This window comes from Dioscorea cayenensis, chromosome 1 (assembly GCF_009730915.1).
Source record: "Dioscorea cayenensis subsp. rotundata cultivar TDr96_F1 chromosome 1, TDr96_F1_v2_PseudoChromosome.rev07_lg8_w22 25.fasta, whole genome shotgun sequence".
NCBI lineage: Eukaryota > Viridiplantae > Streptophyta > Magnoliopsida > Dioscoreales > Dioscoreaceae > Dioscorea > Dioscorea cayenensis.
In genome coordinates, this window is record NC_052471.1 from 17,320,481 (window position 1) to 17,333,947 (window position 13,467).

At 42.0% G+C, this 13,467-nt stretch overlaps 1 non-coding gene across 1 annotated transcript; it reads right to left on the reverse strand.

Annotated features, from left to right (window-relative positions):
• Window positions 1-2,843: 2,843 nt before the first annotated feature.
• On the reverse strand, window positions 2,844-2,950 carry LOC120268330. The gene has a single exon (XR_005538908.1). It is a non-coding gene; the product is annotated as a small nucleolar RNA R71 (small nucleolar RNA).
• Between the last annotated feature and the right edge of the window lie 10,517 nt (window positions 2,951-13,467).

Genomic DNA, 13,467 nt, shown 5'->3' on the forward strand with positions numbered 1-13,467 from the left:
TCGGGTGCGAGATGCTAGAGTGTATGCCAACCTCCTCGTATTTGAGTTAGCACAACCATTCAGAGGGGTACAAGGGTAGTCACACTCAAGCATTCCCACTTATGCACATAGAACAAGATCTCCACCAACTTGTCCGTCATTAAAGAAGCAAAATGATCCACGATGTGAACGTGTGCCCGTTTGCGTCACCTCAAAAAAAGTATGGACCCGGGAAGTATTTTAGGTCAGGTACTGTAGTTGAACACTGTAGCGAAAGTACTGTAGCATCAATGTTCACAGCCGGCCGAGAAAACAGGAACTCAGAGAATCCACATGGGCGTGTGGAAATTATACATGGCCATGTGAAAATTCCATATGGGCGTGTGAAAAATCCATAGGCGTGTGTGGTCACCAGATTCAAGCCTATTTAAAGCCGATTCAGCCCCGATTTCAGTATTCTTTTCTCCGTCTTTTCCCCAACTTGAGAGAGTGTTTCGGCTAGGGTTTTGAGAGGTATTAGCTAAGGTTTTGGAGAGGTTCTATGGCTCCAACATCGTCATTCCTTATGAAGAAGGTTGGTAGGGGAGCTTCCGTCGAGGTGTATCCTATACCGGACGAGGGAATCCTTGGACGACGAGTAAAGGACTTTCCACAAAACCATCGACACGACTATCGAGGGGGTTTCTCTATGGATTCATTGCTTTTACATTCTATTTATTTGATTGTACTTAGCTCCATGGAGAGCTAAACCCCTAGTGGGTACTTGGGTATTTGTGAACCCTAAGATGTATTTGTTTCATTGAATCTCTTTATTATGCTTTCAATTAATTGATGTTTATTGTGAGTTCCAACCTTGAATGCTTGATTGTATGAACATTTCCCCTAGAGTGACACTAGGGTTGAGAGTTCTTGTTGGTAACCTTGTGAGTGAGTGACACACCACGAGCGTTAGAGAAAGCTAGGTTTGAGAGGGTTGAGAGTGTGAGTCGAGAGATATCGAACTGTCCCCTTTCCCCTTTGACGTGATAGATTCTACCTCCGTTCCTCGAGTTCTTTGCGGCCATAACGGATTGAATCATTGAGGTGATCTTAGTATCTAGGGCTTAGTTGTGGTTAGGGACCTTCCACCTTGACCAAAAGGTTAGGTCTATAATTAGGAAGAGATTTATCAGTTGGAATCCCTAAAGCTCATTGCAACTCTATTCGAGTGCGATGTTGAGAGGTTATTTAATCTCTCCTCCGGGACATGCATAGAGTTAGGTATAGTTGACCTTAGATTTGGGACTATGTATTTAAGGATTTCCATGACTCACCATTGCATTGATTAGAAAGCATAATAGAGGGTTCTTGCACTTGAAACGATTGTCCTAGGCAGAGCATTATCCGAGTACCCCATCTTTATCGATTGCCTTACCTCCCTCTTTACTCGTACTCTCTTACTTTTTGTTTTTACTTTTGAGAATTGAATCATTGTCACACTTATCACTACTGATCTTTCACATAGCTAAGAAGCGGGTTAATTGTTTTTATTCCCTATTCCCTGTGGATTCGATACCAGCTCATCCGGGATTATTACTTCGACAAACCCGTGCACTTGCGGGATATACGCAAGGGGATCTTGTCAGTTACGAGTGTAACGGAGTGAAGCGTTGAAGTGATTTTAGCATCTAGGGCTAAATTGTCGCTAGGGATCTTTCACCTGGACCCAAGGGTTAGGTCTATACATAGGAATAGGGTTTATCACTTGGAAATCCTAGAGCTCATTGCAATTCTATGCGAGTGCGAGGTTGAGAGGTTATTCAATCTTTCCTCTGGGACATGTATAGAGTTAGGCTTGGTTGACCTTAGATTTGGGATCATGTAATTAAGGATTTGAACGACTCATTGTTGTATCAATTAGAAAGTATAATAGAGGGTTCTTGCACTTGAAACGATTGTCCTAGGCGGATCAATATCCGGGTACCCCATCTTTATCGATTGCCTTACCTTCTCTTTTACTTATGCATTCCATCTTGTTGTTTTTATTTTTGTTATTTCATATTTTGTCACACTTGTCACTATTTATCTTCCACATTTGTTAAGAAACAAGTCAAGTGTCTTTATTACCTACTCTTTGTGGATATGATACCCACTTATCTGGGATTATTACTTCGACACCCATGCACTTGCGGTTTACACGCATATACGGACGTGTCAAGTTTCTGACGCCGTTGCCGGGGAGTTGGCATTTAGAGATACTTTACACTTTGTTTTCTCAGCTATTTATTCATTCTATTTCATATTTTCTTATTCTATCATCGTTCTGATTTCTTTTTCTTCCTCTTTGGGTGCAGCTCCAGGTTATGACCCGAGGGAACCCCTCCATACTGATTGAAGGAGATCCCGAGCTTGAAAGTACACTTTGAAGAAAAGGGAAAGAACCTGTGCAAGAAGAGTCTAATCTAGCTGATTCGGAAGTAGAACAATCTGAAAACATGGCAGAACACAATGAGCAGCAGCGGACAATCTCCGATTATGCCAGACCTTCAGTATTATAGACACAATCGAGCATTTTGCGTCCCCCGATTATAGCTCAGAACTTCGAGCTGAAGCCGGTATTCATCCACATGTTGCATCAATCCGCACAGTTTAATGGTTTAGCCGATGAGGATCCAAACAGTCATATAGAGAACTTTCTCGAGGTGTGTGATATGCTGAAGATAAATGGGGTAACAAATGATACCATCAAGTTGAGAGCCTTTCCATTTTCCCTAAAAGGGAGAGCAAAGGAGTGGCTACACTCATTACCTAGAGTCTCGATTACTACATGGGAGGAGATGGTAGAAGCTTTTCAAGCCCATTATTTCCCTCGTGGAAAATCTGCAAAGCTTAGGAATGAGATCTCAGCCTTTGTACAGTTGGAATTGGAGTCTTTATTCGAGACATGGGAAAGGTTCAAGGAGCTCCTAAGAAAGTGCCCACAACACGGATTCCCATAGTGGATGATTGTTCAGACTTTTTACAATGGTTTGAATCCGAGTACACGACAACTCTTGTATGCTGCAGCAGGAGGTACCTTAGGTAGCAAGACCCCCGGTGAGGCACGGGTTTGTCGAAGTAATAATCCCGGGTGAGCGGGTATCGAATCCACAGGGAGTAGGGAGTAAAGACACTTAATTCGATTCTTAGCTATGTGGAATATCAACAATGATAAGTGTGACAATGATTCAATTCTCAACAATTAAAAAGCAACAAGTAAGAGAGCAAAAGTAAGGAGGAGGTAGGGCAATCTATAAAGATGGGGTACTCGGATGATGCTTCACCTAGGATAATCGCTTCAAGTGCAAGAACTCTCTATTATGCTTCCTAATCAATGCAATGGTGAGTCGTGGAAATCCTTACATACATAGTCCCAAATCTAAGGTCAACTATGCCTAACTCTATTCATGTCCCGGAGGAGAGATTAAATAACCTCTCAACCTCGCACTCGAATAAAGTTGCAATGAGCTCTAGGGATTCCAGATGATAAATCTCTTCCTAATTATAGACCTAACCCTTTGGTCCAGGCGGAAGGTCCCTAACCACAATTAAGCCCTAGATACTAAGATCCCTCAACGCTTTACTCCGTTGCACGCGCAACTAAGCCCCAACAGAGATTCATCCCTTAGACCATTCACTCTATTATGGCCGCAAAGAACTCGAGGAACGGAGATAGAATCTATCATGTCGAAGGGGAAAGGGGACGCTCCTGTACCTCTCGACTCACCCTCTCAACCCTCTCCAACCTAGCTTTTGTCTAGCGCCTGGTGTGTCACTCACTCACGGGGGTTACCAACAAGAACTCTCAACCCTAGTGTCACTCTAGGGGAAATGTTCATACAATCAAGCATTCAAGGTTGGAACTCACAATAAACATCAATTTATTGAAAGCATAATAAAGAAGTTCAAAAGAAACGAATACATCCTAGGGTTCACAATCACCCAAGTACCCACTAGGGATTTAGCTCTCCATGGAGCTAAGTACAATCAAAGAAATTGAATGTAAAAGCAATGAATCTATAAAGAAACCCGCTCGATGGTTGTGTCGATGATCTTGTGGAGAGTCCTCTACTTGTCACAAGGGATCCTTTGTCCGGCCTAGGATACACCACGCCGGATCGATGCCGACGAAGGCTCTCCCAATAACCTTCTTCCAAACGGCGCGTCATGTTGGAGCCATAGAACCTCTCCAAAAACCTAGCCAATACCCCTCAAAATCCTAGCCGAAGCCCTCTCTCAAGTTAGGGAAAAGATAGAGAAAAGAATACCAAAATCGGGGCTGAATCGTCTTTAAATAGGGCTGGAATCGGGCGACTCCACGGGCGTTGACGGTACACGCGCCCGTGCGGAATTTCCACACGGGCGTGGATAATTTCCACACGCCCATGTGGATTCTCTGTTTCTCTGATTTCTCGGCCGGTTGTGAACAGTGCTGCTACAATACATACTATAGTGTTGCTGCAGTGCTCTGCTACAGTCTTCGACCTGAATAACTTCCCAATTCCATATTTTCATCGGGGTAACGTAAACGGGTACACGTTTACGTCGTGAATCACATGTCTCATCCGACCTCCATTAAAAATTATGAAAGCTCACCAAATTCCCTCAATACCCTGCGAGGTAAAAAGGGGACATCATCATTCCACAAGAATTTACCAATGCAAACACAAGGGAGAAACTAGGGAATAGTCAACAAAACACATAGATGAAAAGAAAATAAAATTCGACAACACAAGTCGGTAGGGTAAGAACCATGCCAACTCAACAATATAGAAAAATACAAAACAAAGCAAACTAATGTAGATAATGAGTGTCCATGCTCAAACGAGCTGATACTCATCACAATCTGGTGCCGGTGGTGGTGTCATGGCGGCAGAAGAAGTGGTCACGGTGTGCGTGGATGAACCATAGTACGAGGTGATGAAATGGTGAAAATCCTCCTCGAGTCGACACTATCCCTCTATGATTTGTGAAGCTGGCCACAAATCTCATACTGCTCCTGACGCACAGCCTGAATCTCTCTCTCAATCCCTCTCAGTCTCGTGTCGAACCAGGTAATGATGTAGTGCCGGGGGTGGGGCAGGAGTGTCCTCAGGCTCTCACTCTGTGTGCTCTATCTCTTGTTGACTGGACTCGCTAGTGGCCCGGGGATGTGTGGGTCTGCCACTCGCATGCTCACTCACCACCAAGCCTATTGCTCGTGTGTGGGCCTTCCCAAGGGGTGCTACAGCTCCTACAATGGTCATACCTCGAGTCCGCTCAAATAAACCCATGCCACGGATCAATCTAGTCACATAGGGCCCAACAAATATAGCTCCTACGATCCCTGGTGAAGAAATGCATCGGCAACAAGGTGGCTAAGATGAGTAGGGCGCTGCTCAAAGATGCTATACATCGTGTAAAGATCAGACTGTGTGACCACCCCCTTTCTATCAGCCCGTCCCCAAATAGAATGAGCAATCAAAGCATGAATGTATCTGCGTGCCTGGTCTGTCATGCGTGAGGCTTTTCGGGTCTGGTCACTACCTGCCAAGGTCACCCAATAGCAACTTCTACTCACATCACTTGGGAAATCAAGCTTAAGACGGTCACCAAACATCGAATTGATAAACTCATAATCATAGATTCCCAAATACTTGGCAAAGTCCAAGTGGTGCATAATATGAGTTTTTCCAAAAGCTTGAAAATGGATGGTAATACATTTCCTATCCCACATGGATTGTGCATCTTGTTGTGCCTCAAAAGTACTCAAAATCTCCAAGGTTAATTGGCGAAAGGTTGTCTCATTAATGGCAAAAAGCTTATCCCAACAATTATGTGATAGCCACTTCTTGACTTGATTTTCTATCCCAAGGCTCTCCACAAGCCCCCAATCGATGTAACACAATGTCCCAAATGGTTTTTTCTTCAAGGTATCATATCTCTCTCGATGATGGGCCAACTTGAAGACGTGTTCATCCGGTGTAGATGAGGGTTCGGTGGTTCTTGGGCATTTGGAGGCGAGTCGTTTAATGTGAGGCATCCCTACAATGAAGATAAACATTCTTCAAGCTTATAGGGATACAAGATAAATCAAAATAAAATACTAGAGATAGAGGAAACAATTAAAAAATCAAATTTTTGTGGTCATACGGCCGTATGGGGACCGTATGGTCACTATCCACGCGGCAAGAGTTTCCTCTATATTCCTGGAATCGAAAATTTTTACATAAATTTGAATGAAAATTCATCCATGACATTCACATCATCCAATCCAAGCAAAATGTTTAGAAATTCCAAGCAAAAGCTCCAAGAATGCACAAGAAATGAAAAAGAGAAAACTAGGGCATTGAAAAAACATACTAATGAAATCTTGAGAAACCAAGCTTTAAACTCAAGGAAAACCACTAGATCAAAGTCTCCAATGGATGGTGAGAAGTTTTAGGAGAAAAAATGAGGAGATTTGGCCAAGAAATGAGTGACAAAGAAGAGAGAAAATCGGTAGAAAGAAGATAGAAATGAGAGAATGGAAGAGTGCGAAGAGAGAAGAGATTTAAAGTGGCAAAAACGCCCCATACGGTCCCCATATGGCACCGAGAGCCACTCTCAGCCAAGGCTCTCTGCGCATCTCAGACAGCCCCATATGGGGAGCCGTGCAGGGGTCGTCGAGAAGCGCAGAGCTACTGGATTGGCTCTGTGTCCTTCTCAGACGGCCTCCATACGCCCTAGGATAGCCGTATGACTTTTAAACTCACTCAAAACTTTTAAATCCTACATCAAATGATGTAAAAATGATATGGAAAGCTTGAAGACTTCTCCAAAAATGAATGAAATGAGTAAAACGATAATCTAGCACATGAAATGACACCAAAATATGAGTTCTCAAGAAGTTGCACAAATAAACAACAATTAAATTGATGAGAACAATGTGCCAAGTGTGTGAGCATGAACTTATTCAAAAACAAACAAGTCTAAGAAATAGGTAAAGTGAAATAAACTAAGACCTAAAATACAAAAAATACAGGAAAACAGCCCCGAATGCTTGGGTTGCCTCCCAAGAAGCACTTGTTTAACGTGACGAGCCTGACGTACCTTATCACTTACCTCATGGGGGTCCAAAGACTTTGAAGCCACCCCCAATTTCCCTTGTAGTGTTATTTCTTCCCGGCAAATTCAGTGATAACATTGAAAAGACCTCGAATTGTTATTGAGTAGAGAAGGGTGAAAAATTTACCTTCCCTCCTTGAGATGTGGGGTGATGAAGCTTGGTACCTTTCTTTTTTCTCCCATGAATCTCCCTCCACATTTTCTTCACAAATGATTCTTTTATCTCTTTTTCCTTAGCATTGGTACATGATACTTTCTATTTTGGTTGCTTCAAGTTCTGAATTTGAGGATGGTAGTGAGGTTCTTCTTGTTGTTCGTTTCCCAACTCTCCCAAATACTCATGCAAAGGGTTTATCGAGAGCACCTCCTGCACACAGTCAGAAATTAACCTATCAGTTTCATCAATGAATTAAAGCGTGTCATCGTGATCTAAAGAATGTTTCATACCAGCCGGCAAAGCGTACACCACTTCCTCTTCTTCGACTCTTAAAGTTAATTTCCCTCCTTACAAATCAATTATGGCACCTGAGGTGCTAAGGAATGGTCTGCTGCTATGACAATCACATCTTCAACAATCCCACGAGGTTTCCTTGTTGATCGATCCACTATTTGTAAGGTCATCCTCATGGGCCTTAAATCTTCCAAGCCAAGTTTTAAATACATGGTGTAGGGCATGACATTTATGCTAGCTTCCTAGTCCTCTAGAGCATTTTCTTGGACTCCTACTTCAAGCATACATGGGATAATGAAACTTCCCGAATCTTTCAACTTTTGTGGAGCTTCTTTTCTAAAATGATGGAGAAATTTCCTGTAAGTGCAACCGTGCCTTCTTCCTACAACTTTCTCTTGTTCGTAGGGAGCTCTTTTAAAGACTTGGCATATTTAGGCATTTGGGTCAATGCTTCAACTATCGGGATGTTCAAATGGAGTTGTTTGAAAATGTTGATGAACTTTCTAAAGTAAACATCCTCCTTGTCATGCCTCAATCTGGTTGGATAAGGGATTGGAGGCTTGTACTCGGATGATTTTGATGGTCCTTGTTGTTCGGGCTTATCATTTCTTCACTGATTTTTGTCATTACTATTTTTTTTCAACTAGCTTAGGGTCTTCCCCAAAGACTACCCCACTTTCCTTGACACTTGGGTCAACTTTGACCCTTGTCTCCACTTGCCTCCCACTTCTAAGGGCAATGGCCTTCAAGTGCTCCCTTGGATCGTCTTCCGTGTTACTAGGAAGACAACCTAAAGGACGTTCAGAATTTGCCTTGGCGAGTTTCCCTACTCGATGCTTAAGTGATTTTATAGAAGCTTGGAGGTTTCTCAAAACAAAACCTATCTCACTGAACTGTTCATCGTGCTGAGCGAGCTGAGCATTCACCTTGCCAAATTGTGCATCCATGCTACTAGTTAGGCTATTGAATCTGCCATCAGTACTAAGCATGACCTTGGCAAGAACCTCTTCAGTGGTAAATTTATTCTCAAAATACGGTTGTTGAAATTAAGATCCTTGGGGTGGTGCAACTCTTTGTTGTTGGCCTTGGTTCCATGCAAAATTTTGGTGGTTCTTCCACCCCGGATTGTAAGTTGAGCTATATGGGTTCCCTTGATTTTGTTGCCACCCAATGTAGATGACATTCTCAATGAAAGCAACAGAGGAGCTAGCAATAGGACATTGGGATGCACCATGTCCACCATCGCAACTGCTACAACTCATCACTGATTCTAACCTCGGACTATTGCCTATAAGAAGATCAAGCTTTTGAGTTAACACGTCAACCTTTGCGGCCAACGCATCATTGCTACTCACTTCATAAAGACCAACAGTCTTTTTTGAAGATCCTCTTGAGGCCCAATGTGATTCATTGCTTACCATAGACTCAAGTACTTGCTCAGCCTCAACGGGATACTTGTTGCTAAGGGATCCACCCGCCGAGGCATCAATGAGTTGGCGAGTATCATAGTTTAACCCATTGTAGATGATTTGTACTCGCATCCATGAAGCATAACCATAATGAGGGCACCTTCTAAGGAGATCCTTAAAACTTTCATAAGCTTCAAACAATGTTCCGGATTCCCCTTGTTTAAAGGCTAAAATTTCTTGTCTTAACTTGGCCACTTTGTTTGTTGGAAAATACCTCCCAAGGAACTACTAAACCATATCCTTCTATGTTTTTATTGATCCCGAAGATAATGATGTAAGCCAACGATATGCCCCATCTATCAAGATAAATGGAAATAGCCTCAAACGGATAGCATCATCTGACACCCCATTAATCTTGAATGTAGAGCAAATTTGGATGAACCGGGAAAGGTGGTCATGTGCATCTTCATTTGCAAGACCACTGAATTGAACCGAGTTCTGGACCATGCCGATTGTACTTGCTTTAATTTCAAAATTGTTGGATGCCACGGATGGTGCTTGGACACTAAAATCATCACCCGTGAATTGAGGTCTTTCATACTCGGATAAAGTGCGTCGCTCTTCAGCCATGATTGAAGACTCTCTATCCTCAATTTCAGTGTTCTGTGTATCTGACACTTCACCAACTTCTCTCAATCTCTAATGCAAAGTTCTTTCAATTTCACTATCCGGTATAATAAAGGTCGATGGATTTGATTGTGTCATGCACAGTACCTTGCAAAACCAGGAAAAATGATAGAAAGTTAAGATCAAACGAAAAGAAAAATAATGATAAAAAAATGAGTAAATAATGAAATGGCTATAATAATAATCTAAAAGTTTCCTAGAATTCCTTAAAGTGTCCCCGGCAATGGCGCCAAAAACTTGATTGCTTCCCCGTAAGTGTATGGGATCGCCAAGTAATGCCTCTTGTGAAGACACGAGGATTGTATTCCACGGGGCTAAGGATCTCCTATTACTCCTTCTCGAACTAATATCTAACCTAAGTTCTTAAGTGATGGAATTGACTCTACTAGATGCAATTAAAACTAAAACAAGATTTCTAACAAATTAGAGAGAGCAAGCAATGAGCAAGCAAGAGAATCAATGTAATGCAAAGGCCTATGGATGTGGGACCTTTTGGAGGGGTTATCATGAAACATGGATGATGATCAAAAGATGCAGTGGTAAATTGGGCCAAGATATTTCTAGACTAGAACAACCCCAATTTCTCGGCGAGTGAACCCTAATCTCATACGAAGATTGATAGGAATTTCGTCCAAATCTACGATCCTACGATTGCATTAAGTATAAGGAAATCTCCAATAGGAGTAAACCTACTCTTCTTCGGCTTGAACCTAACATGGAGGGCTACCAACACCCAATTTTTTGGCATGATGATACAATTATCCCCTTCTAATCCATTCAAGATATAATACTTGCGAGCAATTCATATCTACATGCATCACTCATAAAAGAGCTATGGATTTCTCCTTAGTGTAGCACTTAGCATGAAAACAATGGATTAAACCTGAAAGTAACCCAAGCATAGATTTAACATGTAATCATCCACAATACATGATTAAACCAACCCAAGGTTCACTAACACCAGGTGACCTTTGGGATCTAGTGTGTCATCATTCCACAACAAACAACACAATCAAGCAAAACATAAAGGAAAAGCAAAGATGACACTTCCTAGATAAAATGGTGGAGGAGGAGGTAGAGAATGTGCCGAATGATGCTTGCCCCGCCAATGGAATGCTGAATGACGCTTCCCCTAGCCGCGGGTCTCCTTCCTTCAAATTGTGGTTGATCTCCACTTTGAATGATGCTGCCTTCTTGCCTCGAGAGCCTTGGAACTTGGCCTTGAATGATCTTCTAGCTTCCATGCCCTTCTTCTCCTTCCCAAGGTCGCCCAAAGTCTCTCAAGTGCTCACTCAAAACATGTCCAGAAAAAGTCCCTTGTTCTGCCCTAAAAGTCAGCTTTTATACCCCTTCATGGCATACGGGTCGTAAAGGTGTCATATGGGGGTCGTATAGCACTCAAATAATCTAGATTCGTGCTCCATACAGGGTGTATACGATGTCAATAAACCCTCCATACGGCCCCTATACTGGGTGGTATGGGGGTGGTATGAAAATCGGGGCAGACTGCTTCAATTTCATCACGCTGCTATAGTGCATACGGCCCCCATATTGGGTGGTATGGGGGTGGTATAAAATTGTTATTTCCTTCTCTTTTCGTCTAAATGATATCTTCTTGTTCTACATGGCTTTCTTATGCCCTACAAAGTAAATAGTAGACAATTAAGTGCAAAATGGGCATCAAACCTTACAAAATACATGTAAAGTGAATATGATATATATATGAAAATACCTACATTTAGACACTTATCAGCGCGGTGTCGAATCCGTAGAATTACTCCAAAGACTTGCCAAAAGCCTCTCTAAACCCTAGTTGACGGCCTCCCAAAAGATGGAGAAAAGTTGGAGAGATGGATGAAAGATGGCCACCAAATCAGGCTAAACCGCAGCTTAAATAGGGCTAGAATCGGGCATCCACATGCCCCTGTGGATTTTTCACACGAGCCTGTGGAATTTCCACACAGTCATGTGGAATTTTCACACGCCCGTGTGGATTATCTAGAAACCAGATTTGCGGCCGGCTATAAACAGTAATTGCTACAATATATTACTACAGTAACCTGCTACAATACTCCGCCAAAACACTGTCAATTCCACACTTTTCATCAAGGCAACATAAATGGGCACACGTTTATGCCATAGATCACAACTCTTCTTCAATTAAAGGCTTCATTGGTGAAGATCCTGCTATCAATGCACAGGTCATGATACGCAAATGTGATTGCCTTCGTGCCCCTCCAACTCATTGTAATGATTTGAATACATGGAGGTTGACACACATTCACGTATCTTAGAGCCCCACTTGTGTCTTCACATTTGTTATTTCCAATATTCCACCAAATAGTGCGTTCAAGATCTACTTTTGGTTTCTTTTCTTAATACTTAGCTTCACAACCCTACATGCGCAAAAGAACAAAAATACACATGTATTAGCACTTAAACCTGATAAAAGTAATGCTCATCGTAAAGAAAAGAATACTTCGTATTACTAATACACAAGCACTTATCACTTCCCAACGATGTATAGGCGACGAGAAGACTCATAACCTACACTACGGACATGTGCCCGTCCATGTGGCCTCAAGAGAAGAGTGTGGAGATTTGTTATGAAGAGCACTGTAGCAAAGTACTGTAGTAAAACACGTGTAGAAAATCACTATAGTAATTCTGTAGCAAAACTGTTCACGCGCCCATGTGAAATTTCCACACAGGCACATGGGCAGTTTTTTACCCCACACAGTCACGTGGGAGGTTTACATGGTCACGTGGAGGCACATGACATAACCGGTTTTTACCAATGATTAGCCCTTTTTGCCGTATTCTCTGGAGACTTTTTTCTAGTGTTGAAAAAGCAAAGAGGCTATGGTTTCGAGAGGAGGTCTTTGGCAAATTTCGGGGGCGTTCTTCACCAACTTTGATATATCTCTTCTTCATCATAGCATCAAAGGAGCCTTTGGCAACCCAGCTTCAGAGAGAGATCCTTCAAGACATTGAGCGACCCATTAAGTCCATCATCACGAATTCATGGGGTTTGATTCTATGGGTTTCATTGATTTATATTGCATTAATTATTTTGTAATTTGGCCTATGGAGGGCTAAACCATAGTAGGAATTTGGGCATGTGAACCATATTATCTTATCTTTGTATTGATTTACTTTTGAGTTTTCTATTAAATCGGAGTTTAATTGAGTTTTAATGTTGTTTACTTATTGCTTTCATGTCATATTAATCTTTGTGATTGATTTGTATGTATGATTTATTTGCCTTGGTGAGAGAGAAGTCTCCATTAGGGTTAGAACTCCATGATTGAAGAGGGTTGAGAGGGTAACTCGTGAGATAGTGGAGTCTCCCTTTTTTCTTCTTATTAGTACACTCTATCTCTGTATTCCCTAAGCTTTATGAAACCATATTTGGTATGAGACATGAGAATAAGACATTTCTATGGAAGAACCTTGTAGGGGTTTAAAGATCTTTCACCTAGAAGTTGGGTTAAATCTATCCTTAGGAATCGGGTAAACTCTTAGGTATCCCTAGAGTTTATTGCGGTCATATGTGGTGTGAGGTGTTGACATTAAGTGATTTCTCCACTGAGACCTCGTAGGGGACTAGTATCGGTGTCTTGGAGGCTGGACCGATTATTCTTGGATTACCTCAACTCGTTTATCTCGGTTTCAAAACACATAGTAAGTCTTGCGCTCTAAGTTGGAACGCAGAGGGAGCATTGCTCGGGTACCTCATCTTTATTGATTGAGACTTCCCTTATTTCTACTCTTCCTTGCTTGCTTGAGATGTTTATATTCTTGTGATTTAGTTTATTTCACCATAATCTTGATTCC